This window comes from Triturus cristatus, chromosome 8, assembly GCF_964204655.1.
Source record: "Triturus cristatus chromosome 8, aTriCri1.1, whole genome shotgun sequence".
Lineage (NCBI taxonomy): Eukaryota > Metazoa > Chordata > Amphibia > Caudata > Salamandridae > Triturus > Triturus cristatus.
The window spans coordinates 58,350,662-58,377,287 of record NC_140591.1 but is presented as its reverse complement, the minus strand read 5'-3'; the positions used below and the strand labels follow the sequence as shown (position 1 = coordinate 58,377,287).

At 44.4% G+C, this 26,626-nt stretch overlaps 1 protein-coding gene across 3 annotated transcripts in view; it reads right to left on the bottom strand.

Moving 5' to 3' along the window:
* The window catches only part of TRIM45 (tripartite motif containing 45), a 93,268-nt gene that overhangs the window by 49,509 nt on the left and 17,133 nt on the right, over positions 1-26,626 (bottom strand). The window contains exon 1 of one of the 3 annotated variants that reach the window (XM_085620974.1): positions 10,909-10,959. The exons of 1 other annotated variant lie outside the window; for it this stretch is intronic. The gene's annotated coding sequence lies outside the window, so the exon portion shown is untranslated. Of the gene's footprint in view, positions 1-10,630; positions 10,650-10,908; positions 10,960-26,626 lie in introns of those variants that run through there. One more of the 3 variants, XM_085620973.1, reaches the window with a different exon arrangement.

The window sequence follows — 26,626 nt, the reverse complement described above, 5'->3', positions numbered from 1 at the left end:
ATAAAAGAATATTATTGTTGAGTAGATTTTCTTCTTTTTCTTACACGTACACTTTGTGCCTTGTTTATTTGTTATTATATAGATTGTACACTGTTGTAATATAAATTAAGTCCATTGATGCCGAGGTGTATATCAAATGAAGATGGTTTATTGATGAAGATTGTAGATGGTAAGATCAGCATGTAGATAATTGCGAGCCCCACCAGGAGCAGCTCCCTTGCTGATCAGCCCATACTCCCAACTGACACTCCCCAGGCATCCCCAACATTCCAAAACATCACATGCACCCGCATTACACAGCACTTCCACTCATAAGACATGCACTCTGGCTGAGCAGCAAGGCGGGGAAGTAGGAAAGATGCATGGCAAAGAAAACAAGATACCACACACACACTGTTCGAAAATATGTAAGAGTAGTCCTAGGTCTTTCATCATCATCATCAAAAAACTCTATTTCAGTTGTTTTGACCATAAAAGTGCATATGCAATACAATAACATTTCATAAAGACGGTCCGTGAGGGCACAGGTCAAAGTTACTTATGAAAGTGCGTGTGCATCACATCAACTTTCCATAAATACAATCTATATAGGCACATACCCGGACCCAGTAACCTGTGTTTGGGTTGCTAACACTAGGTCTTTCTATATTGAAATATTTTACCTGCACTAGGTACTCATACTATGTTGCAGGGGGGTCCCTTCTCTTTACATCATGCTACACCTACGCTCCCCTTCAGATTAACTGTTACAAATGAGCCTGTGTTACTCCTATAAAAACAGAAACCTATTCGATTGAGGTAGAAGGAAATGCCTAACAATCAAAGAGGCTCAACCAAGATGGAATCAAATTAAAGCACAACAGAGCAAATGTACTGATCTGGAAACTGCAACCACAGACACTTCAAGGCCAGGTAATTCACAGCACAATAGAAGACACAACTTTGAATGATTTCACTGAAAGTCTAAGCTGAGTCCTAGAATATAAAATGTTCTGGGGCTCAAAGTCTTAGTGAGGGGGGTATGCGCATCAAAACGGTGTGCCGAGTCAAACCAATAGTCATGAGGGAAAGTGTGGCAGTCGAAGACACCCTCGAGGAACAGAAAATGTGGCAGATGATAACGCAGTCTGGTTTTATCGCTATCCGAAGCAAATGGCCTAATCTGCTAACTCGTTCACAAACTGACTAGTTCACTGGATGATGCAGTAACCACCAGGTTCGATAGATAAAGAAACAAGCATTTGCAATGCAATAGGTCTCGCAATTGCGAGAGTTTAAGGTATTGGCATTGTAAATGACAATGCTTTTTATTTATCCGTTTTACTAATTAACACAAAACAATGCCAATAGCTCAAACTCTTGTAAATCCAAGACCTATTCAAAGAAGCGGGCACCATTGTCCCGGTTGCTCGGAAAGTGAAAGCGTGCATAGCACGCTGAATGTTGCAGGAAAGCATGTCGTGCCTGCAGTACCAGAAACTCATTAAAGAATATAGTGGTTACAGACTAAAACAAGCATTGGCATAGCCAATAGGTCTCGCCTTTGGGACCTTATAAGTGTTTAGCCATGCAACAGTTGCATAACTAAATACTTATAAGGTCCCAAAAGCGAGACCTATTGGCTATGCCAAGCAGCCGTGCGGCCGCGAAAGGGTTCGCAATCGCGATCAAACATCAAAGCGGCCGCGAAAGAGAAAGTAATTGCGGTAAAAGCGGCGCGCGCACCCGCGCACATGCCCTGTAGCTCTAGGCTGGCCTGGTAGCATTTTTTGGAGCCCTCTCAATAAGTCTTGCCAGACCAGCGCATGCGCTGGGTCAGGCGAGACCTAAAAAGAGGTACTGTGTAACCACCGAAGTAGAAGGACCAGTCCTCATGGGAGGTTACAAATGAAGACAAGGGGGTACTAAGGAGTGACTAACAAGCCTATTAACAAATCAGAAGACAGCATTTACGAAGGACAATGACACAAGCCAGTGACAAATATGGGCGGAGAGTAGGCTGGGCTTCTATTCCATACTCAAAAACAGCATGCCGCAGAGAAGCGCATGCACTGCCCAGGCTCAACCAAAAAAGGACCTGCCATTTCTGTGGACTGTAGCTGGAACTTGTATGGCATGTTGCTTTTTTGTATTTCAAGTTGTATGTTTTAACGGTCTGGTCTATAGTCCATTGTGTTTGTCTCACTAGCCTTCTGTGTTTTTTTATTTTTTTATAATAATAGTAGAAATATATACAAATATACCTACATGGGCTTTGGGTTAGTCCTCGTTCGTTGGCCTACTCAGTTGTCATTCACATTTTGCTTCTGCCCGGCACATCAGTTTGTGTGGGGCAGTCCATGTCAGACATTGGCTCTCATGCACTGTGAGTGATGACATTGCCCCTTTCGCATGTGCAGAGCAGTCTGAAACAGAGGTGCACTTCAGGGTAACATCTGGGGTGCGTGGGGCTATGTCTTTTTTAATATTTTGTTTATGTTTCGCAGTTGCTTTGTGTCTATTGCAAAACATTACAAAATGGTGCAGCCTTAGCAAAGTCAGACTTATTGGGTTTACCCATACTTGCGATTCATTTGCAGGAAAGAATGATTTCCGTAAATGATATAGCATTTTTTATTTGATGAAATTTCAAACCGCTTTTGAAGAGGAGAATATGAAATTGCAATTGTCCTCTCGTTTATTTATTTAATAGAAGTATTAACCCCTTCGCTGCGGCGGAAATTCCGCCGCAGCGCTGGGGGGTGCGGGGGGGGCAGCGCGGTGGCGCGGTGCTCATTACGGAGCCACTCCGTCATGAGCCACGGTTGGGCTGTGCTCATGACGGAGTGGTTCCGTCTTGACTCTGCCCACGGCGCTAATCGCCCGCACAGACGGGGAATTAGCGCCGCGTGGGCGGCGCGGCCGCCAACGGCCGCAGCATGACGGAACCACTCCGTCATGAGCACACGGCAACCGTGGCTCATGACGGCGTGGTTCCGTCATGAGCACGGAACGAGTTAAAGTCCCTTTATTTATAAATAAAAGCGCAGCTGTGCATTGTGGAAATGACAAGTTTTTTTTTCTCTTAGGTCTTCGGTGCTCAATACATTACTTTGATTCCATCTGGGCGCACGTTATTGTTCCTGATGTATTGTTTCTTTAACCGAACTGAACAAATCGATGTTGTTTTCTGTCGGTTCATTCATCTTCCTTACGGAACGATCAGATAACACTCTTTGCTGTACAGAGAGCGTCGCTTAAAAAATATTGCCAAGTGAACATTAATACGCACTGAACGCAGATCCGAGGCTAAGGACAGTTATTAGCATCCATAGAACACTTAACAATGTGGCATTCTTGTTCTAGCAGAAATATAAAATTTTAAAGAATTACGTAATATAGTCTCTGGTACTAACAGCAAAACTCAATCCTTTTAACCTTTCTCAGGAAGTACGAGGTACTCATTCTGTGGGTCTGGTTCGGTTTACAGTAGGCTATACATTACAACTATAACAATATTTTGTACGGTAATTACATTGTCGCAGCCTAGCAGAGTCAGATGTGGAACAAATGTGAAGTTTGCGTATGCCGAGTTTCAATAATAACAAGCGAGTTCCTCGCGCTAAAAGGAGGCAGCAGGGGGAGGGGCGAGTGAAAGCGTTTCACTTGCGAGAGCGAGCAGCGCCAGGAGCGATAATTTCTACCATATGGCGCCGCGCGCTCCCGCAAGTGAATCTCCACACGTGCACGCGTTGCCGTTGAAGGCAATGGAACGCGTGCACGTTTTTGGCTGAAAAGCCAAAGCGATTGCAAAAGGTCTTTTTGCCTAGGCAGCGCATGCGCGCTGCGTAGGCGAGACATAAAAACTGTAAACTGGGACTACAAGCAGTTTATACTACAACACATGAACTTTGAGGGAAAAGTCTTGAAATGGATAAGGCTGCTGCACACCCTCCTGGCGGCAAGGATGAAGATGGGACTCACTTCTCAATTCAATACCAGCTTTATTCGATTTTTGTGCAACAAATCATAAAAGCAAACAGTTTAAAACATCAACATTACAAAGTAAGAAAGTGCACTGGGTGCCTGTAGGTACAAGTTACTCAAAGATACAATATTGAATTCCAACGATAATTTACAAATTCATTTTATAATCACCAGTGAGTTTCATAAACTAATTCCTTTCCAATAATTACAATACGTATTAAGAAAAGATGCTATTGACTTTGCCAAACACTCATTTTCTAAAAATTGTAATGATAAAAACGCTGGACTGCATTGTCTCAATTCTAAAAGTCTTAAAGTAGGTAAAATCCATCTTTTTCTTTGCGTTACATAAAATGTACAGAATAAATCCACATGCATAGTTGTTTGCTGAGATTGTTTATCACATGGACAGCTACTTAATGTGGGGGACCAATCATTTAATTCAGGAAAACTTATCACACGTTGAAAAATTCCAAGTCTAAAACGGGTTAGAACAAATCGGTCATACCCACTTAATACAAAATTTAAGTACAGCTGTGTATCATAAGTAATAAGTTGGTTAGCGTGTACAGTCGACTTAGCAGCCTTGGCGACAAATCTATTACCCTCCATACGAGTCAAACCACATTTTTTAAAACGCTTTCTGGTTATAGTATGTAAAATTCCAGGATTCTTAAAATATACCGAAAGACCCAAATAATTCATACATTTTTTTTTTTTTACATATTTCAACCAGGGAATCTCCAGAGCCCGCTCTAACATAAGACTGTCTTTTAATGTGTCACAATTAATGGTGGTTTTTGGGGAAGTCCAAATCCTGTGCCACAACAGAACTGGTTGGATTTTTATTAAGTCTGAAATAAAAGCCGATCCTAGTTCTAAGTGGCATACATAGGTAAAGGTGCTACCTAGAACCTCCATGAGATATTTTAAAAAGGCATTCTCCACCTGTTGAATAGGTTTAATATCACGGTAACCTCACACACCCGCGCCATACATCGCTATGCTGGTACATTTTGCCCTGTACATTTCTAAAAGTTCCACTGGTGGTTTACTACCCAGTTATTTTGCAAAATTAACCAGGGTCGCGGTAGCTTTCATAAAAAGCAGACTCCTATTTTTTACTGCCTGATACCATGCCCCCTTGCTGTCAAATAAAATACCTAGATGAGGAAAGGTTCTAGTAGGTTCCACCTTTTTGTTACCAATAAAAACAAGCATTTGCAATGCAACAGGTCTCGCATTTACGTGAGTTTGAGCTGTTGGCATTGTAAATGACAATGCCTTTTATTTATGTTTTGGTTTTGGAACATAAATAAAACACTGTCATTTATAATGCCAATAGCTTAAACTCGAGTAAATGCGAGACCTATTGCATTGCAAATGCTTGTTTACAGTGTGTATATAAAGCGCTCTGATACTTTCGGGTCAAGCTAGCGCTATATAAAACTTTTAAAATAAAAATAAAATAAATAAATGGTGAAAAGGAAAGTGGTGGTGAAACTGGGGATTTGCAGTGTTTAAAGGCAGCCACTGATGCACTCAATATGTACAGCTGTGTCAAAAACTAACGCTCGCTGCGGGAGTCAGAGGGCTCAGCCAAGCGCGAAAAGCAATGAGGACACGGGAGGGTGGAGGGGCAGAGGGAGGGAGCCTGGCAGAGAGGGCGAGCAGACTGGGAGTGGGAGAGAGATGACAGTGTCCATAGGGGACGGACGAAAGTCATTAAGGATTTAGGTGAGGTCTGGAGACAAGAGAGGCCTGGAGAGAGAGAGAGAGGGTGGGGAGAGAACATGCTGGCAGGGGGAAGAGGCGGATATAAAGGCACTAGTAAGGAAGGGGAGGCGTCGGCGGGGGAAGCAGATGCTCAGAGAGGCATACAGGGCATAGTAGAGGCAGCGGTCACAGCAAGAGGTACAAGAGGCCCGAAAAGGAAGGTGACGTAACGGCCAGGACTGCCGACTGTGGCGCTGGGGAACCAGATTCGAGTCTGGGCGTCCTCTGCTCAACATCCTGTGATTCCAAGCAAATTACTTAATCTCCCCCTTTCTACCAAAGAATGAATGTGTCCTTGTGTAACATAACTGATGATCATGTGCAAAAACAAGAAAAGAAAGGAGGCGGAAACATCATCAGGCGGTAAAACGGAAATGCTGAATCAGAAGAAAAGTTGGAAGCAGTGTACCGAGAAAGGAAACAACCAGGTGTAGTGGATAACAAGGAAATATGGATTGATTATGCAGAGGGAAGAGTAGGTTACTGGGTGCAGTGAAGGAGAGTAGGTAACGGGGTGCAGTGAAGGATCGAGGAAATGTTGGGGTGTAGAGAAACGTATGGGTACCATTTTAAAAGGCACGTACAGTGTATGAAGACTGAGGTGGTGAACTTGCATGTAAAAGGAGGACACACAATGTGCAGCGGAAGGGTGGGTGGAGTGTGTATGGAAAAAAGACGCCAGGATCAGGGGGCAGGGTGGGGTGCAGAGGGAGGGTCCACTCATTGTGCAGCTGTGGCAGAGTGAGACTGAGAGTTGTGCTGCGCAGGGAGTGAAGAGGAGTGGGTGTGAAGAGCGCACGATGGGGAGCAGTGCAAATGGAGGGGCGGTGTTTCAGGGAGGTAGGGGCACAATGGGCCAGTCACGCAGGCTGCCAAATGCTGCGCGCGCCTGTGTGAAAGTGATCACGATCGCGATCACACATCAAAGCGGCCGTGCGGCCGCGAAAGTGAAAGCAAACGAGTGCTTTCAGGCCTCCAAATGGTGCGCGCGCCCGGCCGACGCACATGCACTGTATTTGGAGGCCTGAAAAGCCACTGTTTGCACTGCCAAAACTCGCTTACTATAAGTCTCGCCAGAGTAGCACTAAAGCGCTGTCTCAGGCGAGACCTAATGACCCTGCACCTAGAATTATTTTTACCAAATTTCACAATAAACATTTTAGTAATATTGACGCGTAAACCTAACTTATCCATGTACTCCGTGTATCTAGTGAGTACTCTTTGGAGTCCTAATTGAGTGCGAGACTACAGCACTACATAATCCGCATACAAGAGGGTGGGTATGGGACGTTTATTTATTTGTGGCAAGTCCTGGCACTCCTCTATCAATGCTTGTTCCAGACCAATGGTATAGAGTGTAAATAGAAATTGTGCCAGGACACATCTACGTCTGACCCCCCCTCTCTACGTTGAATGGTGCGGTGCATTCTCCCTTAAATCCGTAACAGACCCTTGCTTTAGCATTACAATACAATGGTCTTAAAAATGTAATCAATGTCAACTCCACCCCCATGGTGGCTAAAATCTCCCATAATTTGTTATGTATCACGCAGTCAAAAGCTGCTGAAAGATCTACAAAGGCGAGATATAATCTACCTTCTTTAGACCGCATGTACTTCCCTCACTTCTCAAATAGATGGCACATCCATGGCGGTATCCGCCAAAGGTGTCCCCCATCAAAAACAGTCTTCGGATAAAGGGCACCAAAGGCCTTACATATCAGAACAATTTTGAAAATCTCGCCCAATAGCGGTCATGGGTAGCATGTCTCTAATCAAAATGATTGTTCTACCTGGATTCCTCTGTATCTTTGAGAATACGCCTCTGTTCCCACCTTGAAAGTTCTTCAACAAATATGATGTTAAAACTAACTCCTGCTCACCCTCAAGGTTGCGTGGCGCGAGCAGACAAAGCTAATCCCCAGGCGTTATACAGTTAAGCACTTGAGAGCACATACACAGTAAACACAGTAGTTGCACCACAGAGGGACACCAGTCAGGTTTTTATAAAAATACGTAGACTTTATGAAAATATAGGATTTCTTATGCAGGCTTAAGTACAAGACCATCAATAACGTTTTTAAATGCACGCAATACTGTTTTGGATCAAGAGTTCTCTTATAAATGGGCTTAAAGTCAGGTTTGTGCAGATCGTACTTCTTGGGGCGGTCCCCTGCGGGTCGAGGTGAAATAACGAGTCTTTACAATAAGACGGACGCTCTGGTCCGCGGTGTGCACTCTTAGGTGCGATGCGCACAAAATACCTGACAGGTGTTTTGGACGATGCGGGGCCACCAAAAGACGGTCGTCGGCAGCTCCTGGCAGGCAGGTCCGGCTCTCAGCAAGCGCCGCGATGCGGGGCGTTGGGGCAGGACCTCCGGAGGTGCTGTGGAGGGGTCGGGCTGCGGAAAAGTCCGTGGGGGGAGATTCCTTCTTGGCGAGGTTGCTTCCTCAGGGGCGGCAAGGCGGCACTTAGCGGCCTGTACGTGGCATACAGGGTGGCTTTTCGGGTGCGGCGCAGCCTCGGGGGGTGAGACACAGTGTGAGAGGGTACGCTTTTAGTCTTACGCACCGTACTTCTCTTGGAACTGCAATTAGAGGTCGAGGCGGCTGTCGGCGGTGCGGCTCTGATCGGGAAGGGGAGAGCGAGTCAGGTGCGGGGCGGCCCCAGCGGGACACGGTGCGTGCTACGGCTTCACTCAGCGGAGGCACACAGTGTCGGGCGGCACCAGCACGGACTCGAGGTACTTCACGGCAAATAAATATTGCGAGGCACACTCAGCGACGGCGTCAGCGGGGCACGAGCATAGGCAGTCCAGCAGCTCGTTTTTGAAGGGGGAAAGAGCCCAATGGTCCTGGGGCTCAGTTCAGGGGGCAAGCTCACTTCCAAGCCCTTGGAGATTTGTTCACAAAAGCACAGTTGATTCAAAGAAAGTCTTTCTCAGTCTTTTCCTCTCTTCTTGCAGCAAGGCACCCACCACAGGCCAGTCTCCCAGGTCAGAGACAGTAGTCCTCCATGCAGCTTTCCCAGGTCCTTCTCGTCGGGCAGAGGTTCTTCTTGGCGCAAACAGGATCTAATTTCTTGGGAGCCGGGTCCCAATACTTATACCCCCAATTCCTTTGTTCCTCTGGGGTAGAGGGGCCTTTACCCAGTCCAAACCAGTTCTTGAGCACTCTGTTGACATGACTCTGCCTTTCTATTCAGGGTGCAGGGCAGAGACATCAGCCGCTCCACAGGAGGTGGAGCCAGCATTGTGGTGGCAGAGCACAGCCCTATTCAGAGTCCAGGTGCACTCCTCCCACCCATCTGGATGTCAATTTCTCTATTCACCACCAGGCTACCTAGCCCTGCCCCTCTGGGTTTCCCCAGCCCTGTCACTCACACAAACCAGACAGGCAGATACACATCATAGCAGAGGCGGGCTGAAATGGTTAGGCAAGCAAATACCAACTTTCTAAAAGTGGTATTTGCAAACACAGAATATTAAAATAAACTTTACTAAAAGATGTATTTTATTATTCTGAGTTCAGGCATACTAAATTCGATTTTCTACCATGTTCCCTGGGTCTGTTAGGATCATAGGATGTAACAATTCTAACAGCCCATTCTGGCCTATGGGAACAGGTAGCCTTACAATACTGAAAAACGAAAATGGCTGGAATTCACTATTAGGACATGCCACACACATCAGGGCTTGTCCTACCTTATGCTTACAATGCACCCTGCCCTTGGGCCTACCATAGGGGTGACTAATATGAAGTTAAGGGAAGGTTTAGGGACTGGCAAGTGGGTGCACTTGCCCAGTCAGCATGACAGTACCAGACTGCACGCAGGTTCTGCAATGGCAGACCTTAGGCACATTTTACTAGGCCGCTTCTGTGGGTGGCACAACCAGTGCTGCAAGCCCACCAGCGGCATTTGTATTTACAAGTCCTGGGCACCCCTGGTGCACTTTGCTGGGGTCTGACAGTAAACCAAATAGGCCAATCATGGAATCCAACCAACATATACATTTTACAGTAGGAAGAGCATATGCACTTTAGCAGTGATCAGCAGTGGTAAAGTGCCCGGAGTCATAGAACAGCCAACCACAGGTCAGAGAAAATGCAGGACGAAGGCAAAAAGCTTAGGGATGACCCTGCAAAAAGGGCCAAGTCCAACAAAGAGGATAATACAATTATACAAAATGTATCCGGTGTAAGGCATTAATTATAAATAAAACACGATTCTTATGAGATTTCTTTTTTAGTGTGAGAGCGGACAGGACTGACATCTAGTCCTTATATTAATGTCATGATACTGTATTTTTGTGGTGAAATCAATTAAAACAAGCATTTACAAAAGCAAATAGGTCTGGCATTTGCGGGCAGCCATTTGATCTTGTTGACGCGTGTGTTGGTTTCTTCATAACATTGTTTGGGAAGCTGCTGGCCCTCAATCTTTAAAAAAAAAAAATGCTACAAGCAACAATATATTTTGGGGTCTCAAAAGGTACACATCGAAATAAACCGTTCTGCGCATGGACATTCTCACTCTGAAAAGGAAGATGCAGGAACGCAGAGTGAAGTCAGCCAGCCAATGGCGGGGCTGTCCTGCTGCTCCATGCTGTAGGATGTATTGGGCAGAGGATAGACGTGAGTGACACAATAACAGACCAATGGGTGAAGAGGGCTGGCTGAAAGCCCCTGCAAATAGCAGTATTATATACATTATTTGAGTGAAATCAAAAGGTCTTGGCTACCACCAGACCTGAAAATAGAGACAAATCTCTCTTTTTTTTTTTTAAAGCATATTTTAAACAACACATGATAAAAACACTTCAAAAGTATTTACACGTCATAATACAATTCTCCGATAAGCATTAAAACAGACAAAGTAAAATAAAAACCTTGAAGCCTCGCCAGGGGCCGGAAGCGCTTTATTAAGGGCACTCTGCAACGCAAAGCGGGAAATGTTACACAAACTCTTAAGTACCCGGCCTGAGACTAGAATCTGAAAACATGAAAAAAAACGTGTATGTTTCTCCGAGTTACTAACAGTTTATTAGTATTTATAGTTTTCCGATATTTGTATTGAGTAAAATGTATTTAAAGTTAATCGCGCTTCTAAGGTGAAACCGGTTGAATGAAATCCAAGTTTAGAGCGGAGGAGACGAGCCGGACTCACCTGTCCTGTACACCCCGCTCAGTCCTGGAGACAGGAGCTGCAGACACAGACCTTTCACAGGCCTTCAAAGACCCCCAGTCACCCCTCCCCGGGGTATTTCAGAAGCTATAATTAACCGGCTGCTGTTATTTTTACACACCTCGGCTGGCAGGCGGGGGCAGGCTCCTGTCCGGGGGACGACAAAAGACCGGAGGGTACAGATGCCCCCCTTTATGGCTAGGAAGGGGGTCGGTTTATTACCGTCTGCCCCTGTGCTTGAACTGCAGGAATCGTGTTTAACGCTTTCCTGTCCTCTAAAGTGCGTAGACACCCTTTGAAACTGGTTAACTGGAATGCATGCTCGCGGACAGGAATAACCAACTTCAATCCTGCCCCCGAGACCCTGCAGCCCCTTCCCTTCATGTCCCGACTGTCTCTGTCCTCATAACCGGTTTCGTTCTCTTTCGGACAAAAAGGATATTTCTACTTCCTTGTCGTAACAAGCATTTGCAATGCAATAGGTCTCGCATGGATTTAGAGTTAGAGCTGTTGGTGCTGTAATGGATTTTATTTTTACTTATGTGAGAGAGAGTGCATGGGTGTGAAAGTGATAGAAAGCGAAGGAGAGATGGTATATAGAGAAACAGTTATTTTCAGACATAAGTGAGAGGTAGAGTGAAGAGAGAAAGAATGAGAAAGAGCGAATGAGAGTTACAGCAAGGTAGAGTTATAGAGAGAAGGTGTTTAGAGGTAGGTGAGGAGAAAGAGCTAGAGGGGAAAGAAGACGTCCCCAGTGTTGGCCTTGGTGATGGGAAGGGGCATCACTGAGTAAGGATAACACGGTGACCACAGGGAAGCCCGAAAAATCAGGTGCTCATATTCTCAAAGACGGCGCCATAAGTGCGTTCGAGCCGTGTATGGCATACTGGAGGAAGCAGACTCGGTGCGTCAAGATAAAATGTGACCATTCTTGCACATGCCTCCCATTCCCCGTCCAGTAAAATACACGTATAAGGCATGCACTACAAGGTTAAGTTACATGCCAGCTTATCTGAAAGACACCCGTGAAGTACTAAATCTCATTAAAAACTTGGAGTTTGATAGAGACAGAGACCTTCTGATTGGTCTGGACATAGAATCTTAATATACTAATATTCCCCAACGAGAAACCCTTAGGGTTATTGAAAGCATCCTGTTTTCAGAAGATTGGGAATTCCAGACCCCAAGGGCATTTATTCTCTGCCTATTTTTTCAATTCGGAGACCAATTTTATTTACAAACCCATGGTACATCTATGGGGATTTCCTGTGCCCCTAGTCTGGCCTGCCTGTACGTTTCGAAGTTTGAAGAAGAAACGATTTTTCCATCTACCAATCCCTTCGTGAACCACATAAGAGGGTGGCACAGATATATAGACGATGTGCTTATCGTTTGGAGGGGCAGTAGATCCTCTGCGGAGACTTTCCTAACTTGGCTTAATCAAAGGAATCAGTTCCTTTTCTTTACGGGTTCGATAACAAATGACACTCTTCCCTTTCTTGATCTTAACATCAAAGCAGAGGGGAAAACTCTAATCAGCAGTGTCTTTCATAAAGAAACGGATAGAAACAATCTATTATCCTTTCAGAGCTTTCACCCTCGCTCCCCGAGGGAAAACCTACCCTATGGGCAGTTTCTACGACTTCGTAGAAACTGCTCGAATATTTCAGATTACAAAAAAGAAGCAGAGAGTCTCAGTGTAAAACTTAGGAACAGAGACTACCCTGAGAATGGTATTAAGAAAGCACAGAAGAGAGCTAGAAACTGTGACAGAGAGTCTCTTTTGGAAACCAACGTAAGAGAGACACAAGAAAGAAGTATATGTGTGACAACATATAATACAATTTCTAACCATCTGAAGAAAATTGTACAGAAGAAATGGCGTATCCTGAATTCAAACGGATTGAATCAACCCACCCCCCTGTTCTCCTTTAAAAAGAGTGCGAGCATTAAAGACAAGATTGTGAACACACGCCCAAGGTCATTAAGGGACCTAGGTAATTAACTAAATCGTAAGCAATTCTTACCACCTGTAGTAGGACATTATTCATGTGGATACTGTAGAGCGTGCCCAGGGTCTATGAATGGAAAGAGTATAGACCTAGGTCTAAATCGCCCTTGGGAGTTGCGTCAACACTCCACTTGTAACACTAATAATGTTATCTACTTACTCAGATGCCCCTGTGAGATGCAATATGTGGGTATGACAACTCGGAAAGTCAAAACACGCATATTGGAGCATATGAGCACTATACGCTGTGGAAAGACTAATACAAAACTGACCGCTCAATTTTAAGAGCATAAACATAAGGAAAACGAATTGAGGTGGATGGTGTTAGATAAACCCTTTATTCCGCCAAACATGGGCGACATTTCGAACTTCCTCCTTTTGAGAGAACAGAGGTGGGTGGAAAGACTTAGAAGCAACGTAAGGGGATTGAATGATGGTATACCCTGGTTCCAACTACACGGAATCATGAAAAAATGAGTCATACCTGCAAGTATGAAAGATGTTGGTTGATCTGTAGGCCATACTGGATAGAGCAGGTTTTATATAAACGCTCTAGATATTACATTTATACGATGGAAAAGATGTGTTAAAAACAAATCTAGAAAAACACATATATTCATGGGGACAGTTTTCTGTTTTTTTTCAAAAAGGAAAGTGGTCCTGTTGGTCACATTGGATAGAACAGGCTCGAAAAAAATGCTCGTTTTACGATATACATAAAATGGGAAAATAGATATTGTGATCACACCTAAAAAAATATGCGTATGAACATTGTCTTTTTGTTGGAAAGCCGGCATAAGCTTTTGTTAGACTTCGACGAGATATCTGAGAAATGGCCACCATGCTAGCTGGCTTTTAGACACAGTCTAGATCGAGGAACCTCTTTCTATGACGGTGGTTTGCTGTGAATCATGGGTATTGGTGAAACGCCCTGGGAAAGAACGGTGAGACGAGGTTGTGTTGTTCCTTTATAGGGAGACTCAATACGATATGATCTGCGTCGACGGAGGACGTGTGAGGGGCTACCGGAGACAGTGTCTCTTTGGAGTAGTGAGTACATACTGCTTTAAGTGGTGTTTCGAACCAATCATTGATTAAGTGTGGCCCAAGAGTATCCCGAACGTGAACATCGGTGGGACTCTAATTTATTGGTGAATTCAAAAGTAGGCGGAATGTGCTTGAGATTAACGAGGAATGCCGCTCTATATAAAGTAGAGTTTAGACGAAGAAGAGGCGGGGGCATATAAATATTTGTTTGTGCAAAGTATTTTATTAACCTTGCCGTCCTGTTCTCTCTACTTTATTCCTTGGTACACCTGATGTATCACACGCATCCAGAGTCTGACGATAAGAGCACCTCCCCCACAGTCCCGGGTTTAGAATAAAAATCCGTAAACTCTTGTAAGTAGACATGGATCTTTATGAATGTATTGTTTACTAATATAATTCACTGGGACTTGTGGTAGGGTTAAGTTTTGGTTTCTCTTAGCCTTGAAGTATCTATGCAGTGAATCAACGCATAGTTTTTAAATCCAACCACTACTTCCACATCCTGTGTTGAGTTATTATGTTCACGAGGAGTATGGTGTGCCCACGGTGAGGGGTCAAGGTGTATGTTAAATGAATAAGCTGTTATGAAACTTTTAAATAATGCGTGGGAAACTCGAAATAAGTAAAGGCTAATGATAACAACTATGAGTATGAAAATCAAGGTTGGTTTTTCCTCGTTCATGTTTTTCTCTCGTTGTAGAATTGTGAAATCCTCCTGGAAATTTCCAGTAAAGAGAGACGTTGGGGCAAAGCCCATATTTACAGAGTAATAAGGTAAAAAATACCCTAATAGGGGTACAGACCAATAAATAGGGACCAACACCCTGACGAATGCCAGAGCGACCTGGTTTGGCGCATAAAAAGCTGGCAGAAACATGTTGGTAACTGCAGTGGGGATAGAAGGGTCGTTACCTTCCCTGAATACCCCATATTGACAATTTTAATCCTGCCAGAGGTTGACACAAAATAAATAGTTACGGGTTAACCCCAAGGTAGTTTTAGAAATATATCTGCACTTCTCTTGGTCCCTTTTTCCAGGAGAAATATTTGTTTTCCCTTATGATTTGAGTGACACTTTTGTGTTTTTGCCTTTCTTTATTACACTCTACCCTCACCACTATCCTTCATCTTCTCTCTAAAAAATTGCGCTCCATCCAGTGTGTTGGTCTGCACCTGGTTGTATGATGCGGCCCAATGATGAAGCATGACACTATCAAGTGTGTGAGGGCAGTACTAAGAATTCTTTTGATTTTCCCTTTTCTAATGTATAGTATATCTATTTTTGCCATGAAGTTTTTCTCTGTTGTGTGAGATTTATATACTGTTAAGGGAGTCAGAGAAGACTCAATCCCTTGTCTCTTCCTTCGTGTGATACTAAGTTACATGCCTCCCAAATCTCTTTCCGAGCAATTAAACGTATAAGGTATGCACTACAAGGTTAAGGTACATGCCTCCCAAATATCCTTACGGGCAATTAAACGTATAAGGCATGCACTACAAAGTTGGGTTACTAAAGATACTGCCGAGATTTTCCGGGCTCGATTTAAGAGTGTGACGGGACGAATAATGGAAAAAGTTATGTTTTAAAATACCTCAGCACAAGTCCGTCTGGAAATAACCCGGATCCTTGATGCGATGCGTGTGGCAGTCACCAGCGTTATTCTGACGAAGTAGAGTAAAAAAGCGGGAAAAACCACAAAGAGTGAATAATGGAAAGAGAGGTGGGTGTAGGTGAGGTAAGAAAGGGAAAAGACTAAGGAATGGCGAGATCGGTTGAGGATGGCAGAGAAAGGGATCTATCAGCTCTTCTCCCTGCGCATCAGGGGCCCAGTGGTGCCGGTATAGATGACTGATGACGCCCGGAGGTCGCCCAATCTGTGACTCAACTGATCCTTTCCCTCACCAAGGACCCATCACCGCCAAAGCCAACTTCCACGAATGAATGAAGGCCGTCGCCGACTGGATGAAGACCAGCCGACTGAAGCTGAACACGGACATAACGGAGGTCCTTATCCTCGGCTCCAACCCTTCAGCCTAGTACGACTCCTGATGGCTGACGGCACTGGGGGTAGCCCCGACACCCACCGACCACGCACGCAACTTGGGAATCATCCTCGACTCAACGCTCTCCATGACCAAGCAAGTCAACGCAGTCTCCTCCTCCTGCTTCAACACCCTCCGCAAGATCTACAGGTGGATCCTGACAGATACAAGAAGAACAGTCACCCAGGCCCTCGTCAGCAGCAGACTCGACTACGGAAACGCCCTCTACGCGGAAGCCTCGACCAAGTTCATCAAACGACTGCAACGCATCCAAAACGCATCGGCACGACTGATCCTCGACGTACCACGCCACGGCCACATCACCCCCCACCTGAGAAGCCTGCACTGGCTCCCCGTCAACAAGAGGATATCCTTCAAGCTCCTCATCCACGCACACAAGGCACTCCACAAGACCGGCCCAGACTACCTCAACAAACGGCTTTCCTTCTACATCCCCAACCGTCAGCTCCACTCCGCCGACCTCGCACTCGCCACCATCCCGCACATCCGAAGAACCACCGGCGGGAGGTCCTTCTCCCACCTCGCCGCCAAGACCTGGAACACCCTCCAACTGAGCCTACGACAGACCCAAGACATGCTGACCTTCAGGAGGCTACTCAAGACCTGGCTGTTCGATCAGTAGCCCCCCCGCCCCAGTGCCTTGAGACCCTCACGGCTCTACAAATGTTTGATTGATTGATTGACAAACAATAAGACCAGCATAATCAAAGAAAGGTGGCCAGTATCATAACAAGCCGCTTCACAGCACTTTCTCTAAAGCGTCTTGACGGCAAACAAAAAGCACATATCAAACTGCACTAGGACTCCATCATGCCTTGTGAAACACTTCACACGCCTGTCGTTAATATTTAACAATTTACTTCTCACTAGCCCTGCCTTCCTCTTACATAAGTACTGTCTGGAATTCGCACAGCTTCTAATGCATGCAACGCTTTCCAGACGCTGCAGTTAAATGCCAAGGGAAAGTTACTCACGTACAAGAACTTCCGCCAGGGGTTGGCAAGCAGCGGCTTGGAAACTCATCGCGGCCCACTGACCCGTGTCCCTTTGCAGCACATTTGAGTTACATTTAGCAAGAATGCTTGAAACGCCAGTAAAGATTGTGTCATCCCCTGAAAAACCACAACCGGCTGCTAAAAGTGCATGAGCATAAGAGACGCCGGGCACGTGCACAATATCCAGTCCGGTGGGCGAGCTGGAAAGGAGACAGGGAGGGGACCAAAAAGCCAATCTGCAAATGAAATGCGAGCATTTTACATAAAGTGTGACGCGCGCAAATGAAAAGCGGAGGCGGAGCTTCCACCCCACTTCCAAAAGAAAACAGACGACAACAGGTCTCGCAAGCGAGCAGAGCATGCGCTGCGATGCTAGCCAGACCTAAAAAGTAGTAAAGATTCCCTGTGAATCGTCTCCTTGGCATGCATAATAAGTGAAATTGTTGAACACAGAGATATGAGAAACATGTTTTCTATTTTTATTTTACTGAAGAAAACAAAATTGACGATTGGTTTCACACTAAGGAAAATAGAAAAGGGCTGTCTGAAAAATATAAACCATAAAAAATATAACCTCGCCAAACTCTGCTTAATGAATGCTTGGGAGAGTGGGTTTCTACGCTTTGCATGGGTCATTTTAAATGGATTTATGGATTATAAACTCTGCTATGCACACTTATGTATAGGGTTTGGATGTGAATGCTTTATGTTTTTTATAAAGTGTTTTATTATGCGCTATATTACAATGGTTTGTGTTAATCAAGCATTAAAGAATATTTTTTTTAAATCGTTAACTACGAAGCAAAAGACCCATTCCGGTGCGGCAGTGAGTGTCCTACTGCGCGAGTCTCCGCAGGCGCACCGTTTTTTATGTTAATCGGTGCACCTAGGATCACCATTTGTCACAAGGCCACAGCTCTTCCAGCTCAGGACTTTCTGTTTACAGACCACTGTTTTCAAACGTGATGTGTGAATATATATATATATATATTCACTTAAAAAACCATAGGTTTCACACATGTTATAGTTACCTGGACATTTCACCCGTAAAAAAACATTGAAATTCCCCCGTTATAGTTAGTTCAGAGAACTATAACTCGCGCAACCGCAATCCACTGCTGATGACGTCACATATTACATCACTCATGAAATGGTCAGTGACATCACTCATGACATCACTGATGACATCATCCTTGTGATAGAGTGGCGGTCGCGCGAGTTATAGTTATCTGAACTAACTATAACGGGGGAATTTCAATGGTTTTTTACGAGTGAAATGTCCAGCTAACTATAACATGTGTGAAACCTATGGTTTTTTAAGTGAATTTGCAAGGTTTTTTAAATGCTAATTCCCAACTATAACGTGTGTGAAACCTATGGTTTTTAAGTGAATTTGTAAGGTTTTTTAAATGCTAAGTTATGTATGTATTATTATATTTTTTATATATTTATTTTACAATAAACTACCTATGTATATAGTTATAGATTGACTGTATCCTGTAATTGGAATGGCTCGTTTAAAATGTATTTTTTTTTTTTAAGGTTTTTCACCGTGCGCGCATGGTGCGCGCACCCCGCGAATTTTTGAAAAAAAAATAAAATGTTTTTTCACCCTTCGGGGTCCTTCAGGGACCCCCTGACAAAGGCTAGGGGGTCAGGAACTCTCTACCCTGCCCCCTTTTCACGTTCTCCACCTTTCTTTTTCACTGTCACACACCAAACACACAAAATGGCGGCCGACACTTCCTGATTTCGACCGATTCGAATGTTGACTGACATGTAACCACCAATCAGAATTGCGTGCGCGCACGGTGTGTATAGATATTTATGTACTTTTAAATGCAATTTTCTCAGGAACTACTGAACAGATTGACACCATATATGCAAAAGGCACATGCCTGACCTGAGGACTACCTCTTTGCCAAATTTCAAGTAATTCTGTTCAGCCGCTTGGGCTGTACCTTCGACGAAAGGTCCTATGGGAAAATGCGTTTTGGGACCCCCCTTTTTTCTCAGCCCCGGCTTGACAAATCACCCCGAGACCTTCAGGGTAGGAGCTGAGCGGAGCGCCCCATTAGTTTTGAAAATTTTGCGAGGATTCGTCAACCGGCGCCAAAGTTATTCAAAATAGAATTTTCAGATTTCCTATGGAAACTCGGTCCTAACTATAACCATCTTTTGGCGACCGCCAGTAGATAATATATATATATATTACAAACATATTTCTCTTGTGGTTTTGCATTTAATGTTTGTGTTTATTTATGTTAATCGTTACAAGGGCTTGCTAAATATAATTAAAATGTATTGCATAAATCTTGTTATTCATTATTGTGTACCCTTCGCTGTATTTCCTTGAAACTTCTCCCATAAACCCAGTGTTATACTTTTCTTCATTTTTCCTACTTTGAAAAATCGTGGTATGGTTTTTCTTTGATATTTTTTTGTGATTTTGTTTTTTTAGTTAGGAATCTCAGCTTTTCATATAAAGCTGTTTTTCAGGTTTCTAGGGGAGCTAGGCAGCAACCCCAGTGCAGCGTGTTGTGGCTCTGAATATCTTCCACACAGTTCAGTCAGTCTGTGGTGGAAGCCTGGGGACCCCACAAGGGTATACGTGAGTCTAAAGCACTACAGCTGAAAGGCAGGTCCATCTCAGACCTTTCTGAACATAGTGTGCCCTAAAGCTCTACACTTAGCAGCAGAGAGACCTCCTTGTCCCTCTTTCACTCCAGCTCTTAGAAGCTGCCTTGGACTCCAACCAGGGCCTGATGTTTCTGAGAAGAACCAGACCTCTAAAGACACCAGGTTTCAATCCAGTTCTCACATAGCAGCTGTAGCATCAGGACTGTAGTGGTTCTGGGGTCGACGACATTCTGCACATAAGAGCCAGAGAAAGAACCCAATGCAGACGCGTTTTTGTTACAGGTAAGTTTGATGCAGAATCTCAGTCCAAGGAGAGGCGGATCTTACAGTCTTCCTTCTAGCTGCCCTAATCAAGAAGAAAGAGGACTCTTATTGAAGGAAGATCCTTTCTGGTGGATCACCTCTAGATCTCCAACATGAAAGACATGTTCCTGGGGAAGGGGTCGCCTAGATCCCTGCAGAAGGGTTTGAAAAGATCCACTGACATTAATTTGCAGACTAAATAAGTCACATGCATACATCTCTTCATCCAGAAAAGGCAGCTGGTGGACTGCTTTGCTGCAGAGGCTGCAACTTTGAACAGAATTTGTATGTTAAGGATTCTGTTAATTCAAGACAGGATAACAGTGGCGTAGTTAGCTACATAGCACTGTTAATAAGTTGTGCAACAACAAAAGCAGTGGCTTAAAGAAGGACCAAAGTGTAGGAAATCATTTCCAAGAGTCGAGCATGTAGATGACAACAACTCCTAAAGTGAGTTCCAACAAAATGACTAGTTGGTTCTCCTTGAAAAGCTTTGGTTCCTATCAAACAGTGCATTTTACAGCATAGTTCTCATGTAAACTGTCAAACACCCACAGGCCTGGAAGGTGCATTACTGAAATGTTCAAAAGCTCCTCCTCAGGGGTGCGGCTGAATTTGAAGAAGAAAACTTTGAAAAAGTGGTGGCAAAACAGCGCAAAATTCAGCAGCAGCACGTTTGCCATAAAGAGGACTATACAGTTGCAGTAACTGCCTGGGGTAAAAAATTGGATAAGGAAGTTCATGTAGCTTATTTTACAAAAAGTACAAACCATCTGTCTTCATTTCTACACTTCATTAGGTTTCGTGTCTCAAAACTGTCCCTTCCAAGAAGATTTTCAGTCATTTCTTTTCGCTTATAGAGAACATAGTTTGGAGGGACAGAGTAGAAAAATGTAAAGTGACACAAACCTTACAATGAAGATACAAAAGGTATGCAATTCCTAATATCGAGACAAGGGAAAACTGGTTTTATGAGGTCATGAAGTGTAGGAGGATGAGGATTCCTCCTCTTGGAATATAGGGCCCTCACACACCCGGCAAGGTGTCATGCTTCATCATATGGGCTGCTCCTCGTCAGGTCGGCGCTGCAATTCCTGACGGGCTCCCTATGAGGGGCTCTTTGGTGGAGATTTTTTATTCCAAATGCCGTTTGGTGCCGTGGGGGTGAGGGGCCTAATTAGTGTAGATGAAAGTGTGGAGGTGTATAACCTTAAAGAAATTTTAAAACAGGTAAGGGAGTACCAGCGAAGACTATTTTAATCAATGGGTCTCCCACCCTGATTAAAAGACACAAAGGCGCATGGCTGAGATGTCTCAGGTAGAGCGCTCTATTGTGCGGTCAACATGTTTCTCGCCTGGTACTTAAACAATTTGGTGGCGATTCGTTAGGACCTAATAAAATGTGTCTACATATGGGTGGTTGTATGGTGTGATCTACCCTTTTAAACCAACCTAACACATGATATGTGTAGTACCTGATAGCATATGACCAATCTGGTAAAGGAATAAAACAGTTATTAGAATCAGATGTACCAGTATAAACAAAAATCTTGTGTTCCCTGTGTGATAAGATCACAGCACAAAGTGGTGATGACTAAAAACATACGCAACGTGAGTGCCATGTGGGTGACTCTCACAAACATTTTATCGTAAGGATTACACAGGCGCATCTGGTGGAACACCACCATAGTTGCAGAAGGAATTGATGAACTCACCCTAGTTGGGTTTCTCTATCTACTTCATCGATACCCTGCAGGTATCTCACAAGGAATTTCCTTGTGTTCTGCGTGGGTTGTGGATTAAAAGAAAAAAAAATTAGAGCATATCACTGTTATGGCTGTCTTTTTGCCAGCTCTCTGGAGAAGGAGAATGATGGAGAGTGACTCCAGCCTATCACCCCCATAGCATAGGGATTAGGCCGATAAACAGGGACCTTGTCTTACAGATATAAGGGCATTTTCGTGCCATTTCTCTTAGAGTAAGGCTTATGAATTTAAGTGAGGGGTTAGATATATAAGTATTAGTCATGATTTACTCATTTGCTAACATGCCGATCTGTTTCTTATGGAGCTATGCATATTATGGGCTCCGTAGGCCTTAAGCGAGACAGACTCCATTTTGCTTTCTGCCTGGTAGCTCGAGAAGGCTTTCTAGGTTAAAAGTGATGTTTTAGTTTTAAGCTGTTGTTCGCTTGGAGAGAACCGGTTCAGGCTGACCCTTATCGAAGGAATGTATTTTTCTCCACTCCGAAGACACAACTTCAGGCTGGCCAGCTGGGAAAGTGTCCTTGGTACGGGGAGGTACAAGAATTTGGTGGGCGGCAGGTTACTGGCCGTGAATTTCCATGAAGGAACGGGCTTTTGATATTAGCAAAGGTGTTAGTCTTTCAGTCAGTCAGTCCGTAGGCGGCATCTAGCCGTTAGCATCTCTGCCATTATTCATTTTCATGGTGGACAAGTCGCCATCTTTGAAGTCGGAGAAAGATTTAAGACCGAAACTCTCTGAAGATAGACTGAACGAGAAGTAGCGCGGAGCGCACTAACCCAGAGAGAGAGAGAGACGGTAGCTAATTAACAGCAAGGTTCCGAGGTCCTGAGGGAGAGCAGACGAGTTTGAGCCTATCAGTGCAGACGTGTACTTGTGACGGCTGAGGGTGACTGCAAGGCGAGCCAGGACCCAGAGACGAGACAGGAGCCTAGATGACTGCCGAGTCCCGATTTCCCATTAACCAGGTGAAGTCCGACCGATTCTTATAGTGCGTGCACCCTAATCTTTCTCTTTTATTTCTTGTGCAAATGTAATGCTGCATAGTAATGTGATTTATGTTTATGGTTAATAAATGCCCTAATTCATATAGAATTATCGTGTACCTGGTTCTTGTGTCCAATCTTGGTAAATGATGCTCCTAGTTGAGCACTGTTTAGACGAACGGATGAGAAATCCCGATCAGACGAATAGTTATCAAATAAAGAGGGAGTGAGTGGACCTTTGATGTCGTAAGCACGGAGTACACTATATAATCTGAATCCATATCCAAAGTTATTATTTTAGTTTTATCCTAAGTAGATTGCTAAGATATCATCCTAATAATGTTTCATAGGAATGTGGTCGTCGTTGATATGCGGCGTTAATGAGAGCGCTGGGGAGGATTACCAGCGTGTAGGGCTGCCGGATTGCAGCCCGTGTGTAAATGAGAGCGGCGGGAGGGATACCGCCGTGTAAGTTTCGCAGGATCGCGAACGATTTGGAAAAGGGAGCATTGGGTTCTGCAGGCCCGTGTGTAGACACGCCGGATTGCGTGTCAGATCTGCCCTAGGGTAGAACGGTCTGGGTCAGGGCGACCGCGAGGCCAACTGATGTGAATAAGATATTGTAGAAAATCCATATATGTATATTGTCATTCCCCATTCTTAGGTGCGACCTGTATATTCATCTTTATATCTACCCATTGTAAATACGATCTAAGAAGGGAAGGTGAGTACGTTTTGGCTGGGTCACAGGGGCCCCTGGGGGCTGATCCCATCTAAACAGAAAATCCAGCCATTACATCTGGCGTCACGAACTGTTTACGAAGCCTGTGTGCATTGTTTTGTTTTGATCTCGTTGGTTTGCGCTCGGCTTGTACGTATAAAATTTTGTTTATAATTGTGTATATAATTTTTTGCGTGTTAATATGTTTCCGAAAAAATCTCCGTCGGTTTTCAAATTACCGATTCAGATTCCCGGCTGGGAGTCTACGCCTTATGAGGCTTTAGCCCGTGAGTGGGCTGATTCTACTGGTTTGAGTGAAAATTGGTCTTCATGCTTGGAGCAGGCGGAGCCTGCCGATGTGATTTCATGCCTACAGAAAGCGCCAATAGTGAAAGGCGATGAGCTTCCTATTTTAGGACGCAGAGGATGGATTATTCTTAATGCATACAGAATTTTGCATGAGAAGTTTGTTCAACTACAGAAACAATTTAAAGATACGGAAGGACGGTGTGTTGAGTTGCAAAATGCGCATACTCTTTTACGTTGTCAAAATAAACTGCTTGCCGACAAACTTGAAACATATCAGACCATTGCCGAAAGAGCTGCGGTCCGTATTGCACGATATAAATACAAACATCGTCGTGGGCGCGTGTCGTCCCGCAAAGTGCGTATGCTTGTAGCGAAAGCTGGAATGGATTGGAACCCCGATGAGTGGGACGGTAATATCTGGGATTCTCATACTTCTGACTCCTCGGCAGAGGAGGGTGACAAGCGCGAGTCTTCTCGCTCCGGACGTGATTGTAAATCTGCTTCATGCATTGATTTGACTCCCGATTCTGACCGTGCTCGTTCTTCCCGTGCGGATGACGTAGCTTGCCCTGATTGTTCTGTTAAATCTAAGATGCGGGCTTCCTCGGAAGCTCTTCCCGCAGTTTCTGCTCATCCGATCTTTCGACGGAAATTACAACAAGCCCCTGGTAATCCGGGTGGTATCCCTCTTGACTGTATTGAAGATTTTACTCAGCAGGAGATTAGTGACATCCTGCAACGATTTAAACAACGGCCTGGTGAGGCCTTGCTTACCTGGATGGTGCGTCTTTATGAGCTTGGCGCTTCCGGTATTCTGCTCGATGCTGTTGATTGCTTACGATTTTGCTCTTTGAGTTCTGATTCTACTATTCAGGACCATTTTCGGAATTTTAATGGTAATGTCCAAACTTCTTTGCTCCAGCTTGCGTCTGATGGCTGTAATCATAAATATCCAACAGAGTCTGATTGGCCCTCTGACGACAAGCCGTGGTACACTCTGCGCGATGCGTCGCAACGTTTAAAGGAAGAAGTCATGAAAACTTGTATCTTCCTTAGTACTGCTGACAGGTTATTGGATGGTTTGTTAACATCTTCCGTGCGTAACCGCATTATACGTACTTCTCCTGTTGCTTACAAGCAGGTCATGATGACATTGTTGATTAATCAAACTGGCAATCCTTTGTCTGCTGTGCTTGAGTCTGTTCGTCAGCTTGGTGAGCTTTATTAATTCTGAATAACCGTCCTTTGTTGCATGCTGAATCTCCTTTGATGCGTTTGTTTCCTCCACATGTTGATGCGAAACCTAATTCTATTGCTACCACTGTCACATATTGGGAAATTACCCCCGGTGCTTTGGCTCCATGTAGAGCAACCTCAGGTTCCGCAGGCCTCGACCTGCATGCTTTAAATGATGTACACTTCCCAGGAAAAGATCGAATAATTGTTGAAACTGGCATAGGTGTCTCTATACCTGCCGGTAGTTTTGGATTAATTGCCCCTAGATCTGGCCTGGCCCTGAAAGGTGTTCAAGTCCTTGGTGGTGTGATCGACAGTGATTATCAGGGAGAGATTAAGGTTCTCTTGCTTAATAGCAGTGAGATGGATTTGTTTATCAAAAAGTCTGACCGTGTTGCTCAACTATTGATTATGCCTGTCTTCAGTGGTGAGATCAAAAAAGGCTCTGCCCCAACGTTGCTAACTGTGCGTGGACAAAAAGGCTTCGGATCGTCTGATCTTCCTGGAGCTAAAATATGGGTGCAATCGCCTAAAAATCCTCCTGAACAGGCTGATATTATTGCGACCGGTCATGACAACACCGTTCTGGTGATGAAGCCAGGGAAAGATGGCTGGGAAGCTGTCCCAGCTGACAAATGTTATTTACGAGAATGATTAAGGCCTGTGTTTGTATTCTTTTAGATCATTCTTTGGACTGCTGCTGCAGGATGTGTCGTCGTTGGACTCCTTTTGGCTTGCTACGCCGGGAGAGGAGAGCATCTACCGACGCCGAGTGATGGGATAACAAGAGCCACGCGATCCGCGTGGCAGAAGTCCTCCAATTTTTGGATCACACTCGCGAAGCGAGTGACGAACTCTCCGCATTTTTGCCTTACCCCCATGAAATCGGTTACTGACATCTTATCGACCTGTTTGGTTGCTGTCCCTGCATCTACTGAAACCCTTCATCATGTATTTAATGTGTCCTATGCCCGACCTAATGTCATTTTGGGCGACTTCTTGGCCCATGAATTTTGTCCCTCATGTACTCTTCTTCCAGACCAGGATGTCCTTATTAATTCCAGAATTACTACTTTTAATATTACCCCTGGTGACCTTTGCTTTATGATGACCTGCAATCCTAAGGCCATCTCTGAATGTCTGCGGTTGAAACTCCAAGCCGCTACTACTTTTTCATTTCATCAACGTTTGCTTTGTACAAAAAGACTTCCTAATTCATGTTTTTCAGTGAAGAACAATATGACTTGCAACAGTTTAGTTGTAGCCACTAGCCATTATCGTTCAATGTTGTTACCAGCTGGATGGCTCTTTTCATGCGGGAATTCATCTTGGCCCTATATTCCTGCGAATATTTCTGGTGGCCCGTGTGCCATCACTAGATTAAGTTTGCTAATGTTTTCTTCACATCCTCCTTCACATTCCCGTATTGTTCGTGACTCAATGTCCTTACATGACGACTGTGATTCCTCTGTTCATCTTTTTTCCAGATCAGAATATCTTGGTTTGTCTTTTTCTATTATTGGTGTTCCTGCATTAGCCGTTTATAATGCTAAAACAATAGGCAAGATGGCCTGCTGGATGGTCAAGTCGATCAACCAAACTTCTACTGTTTTGTCAGATT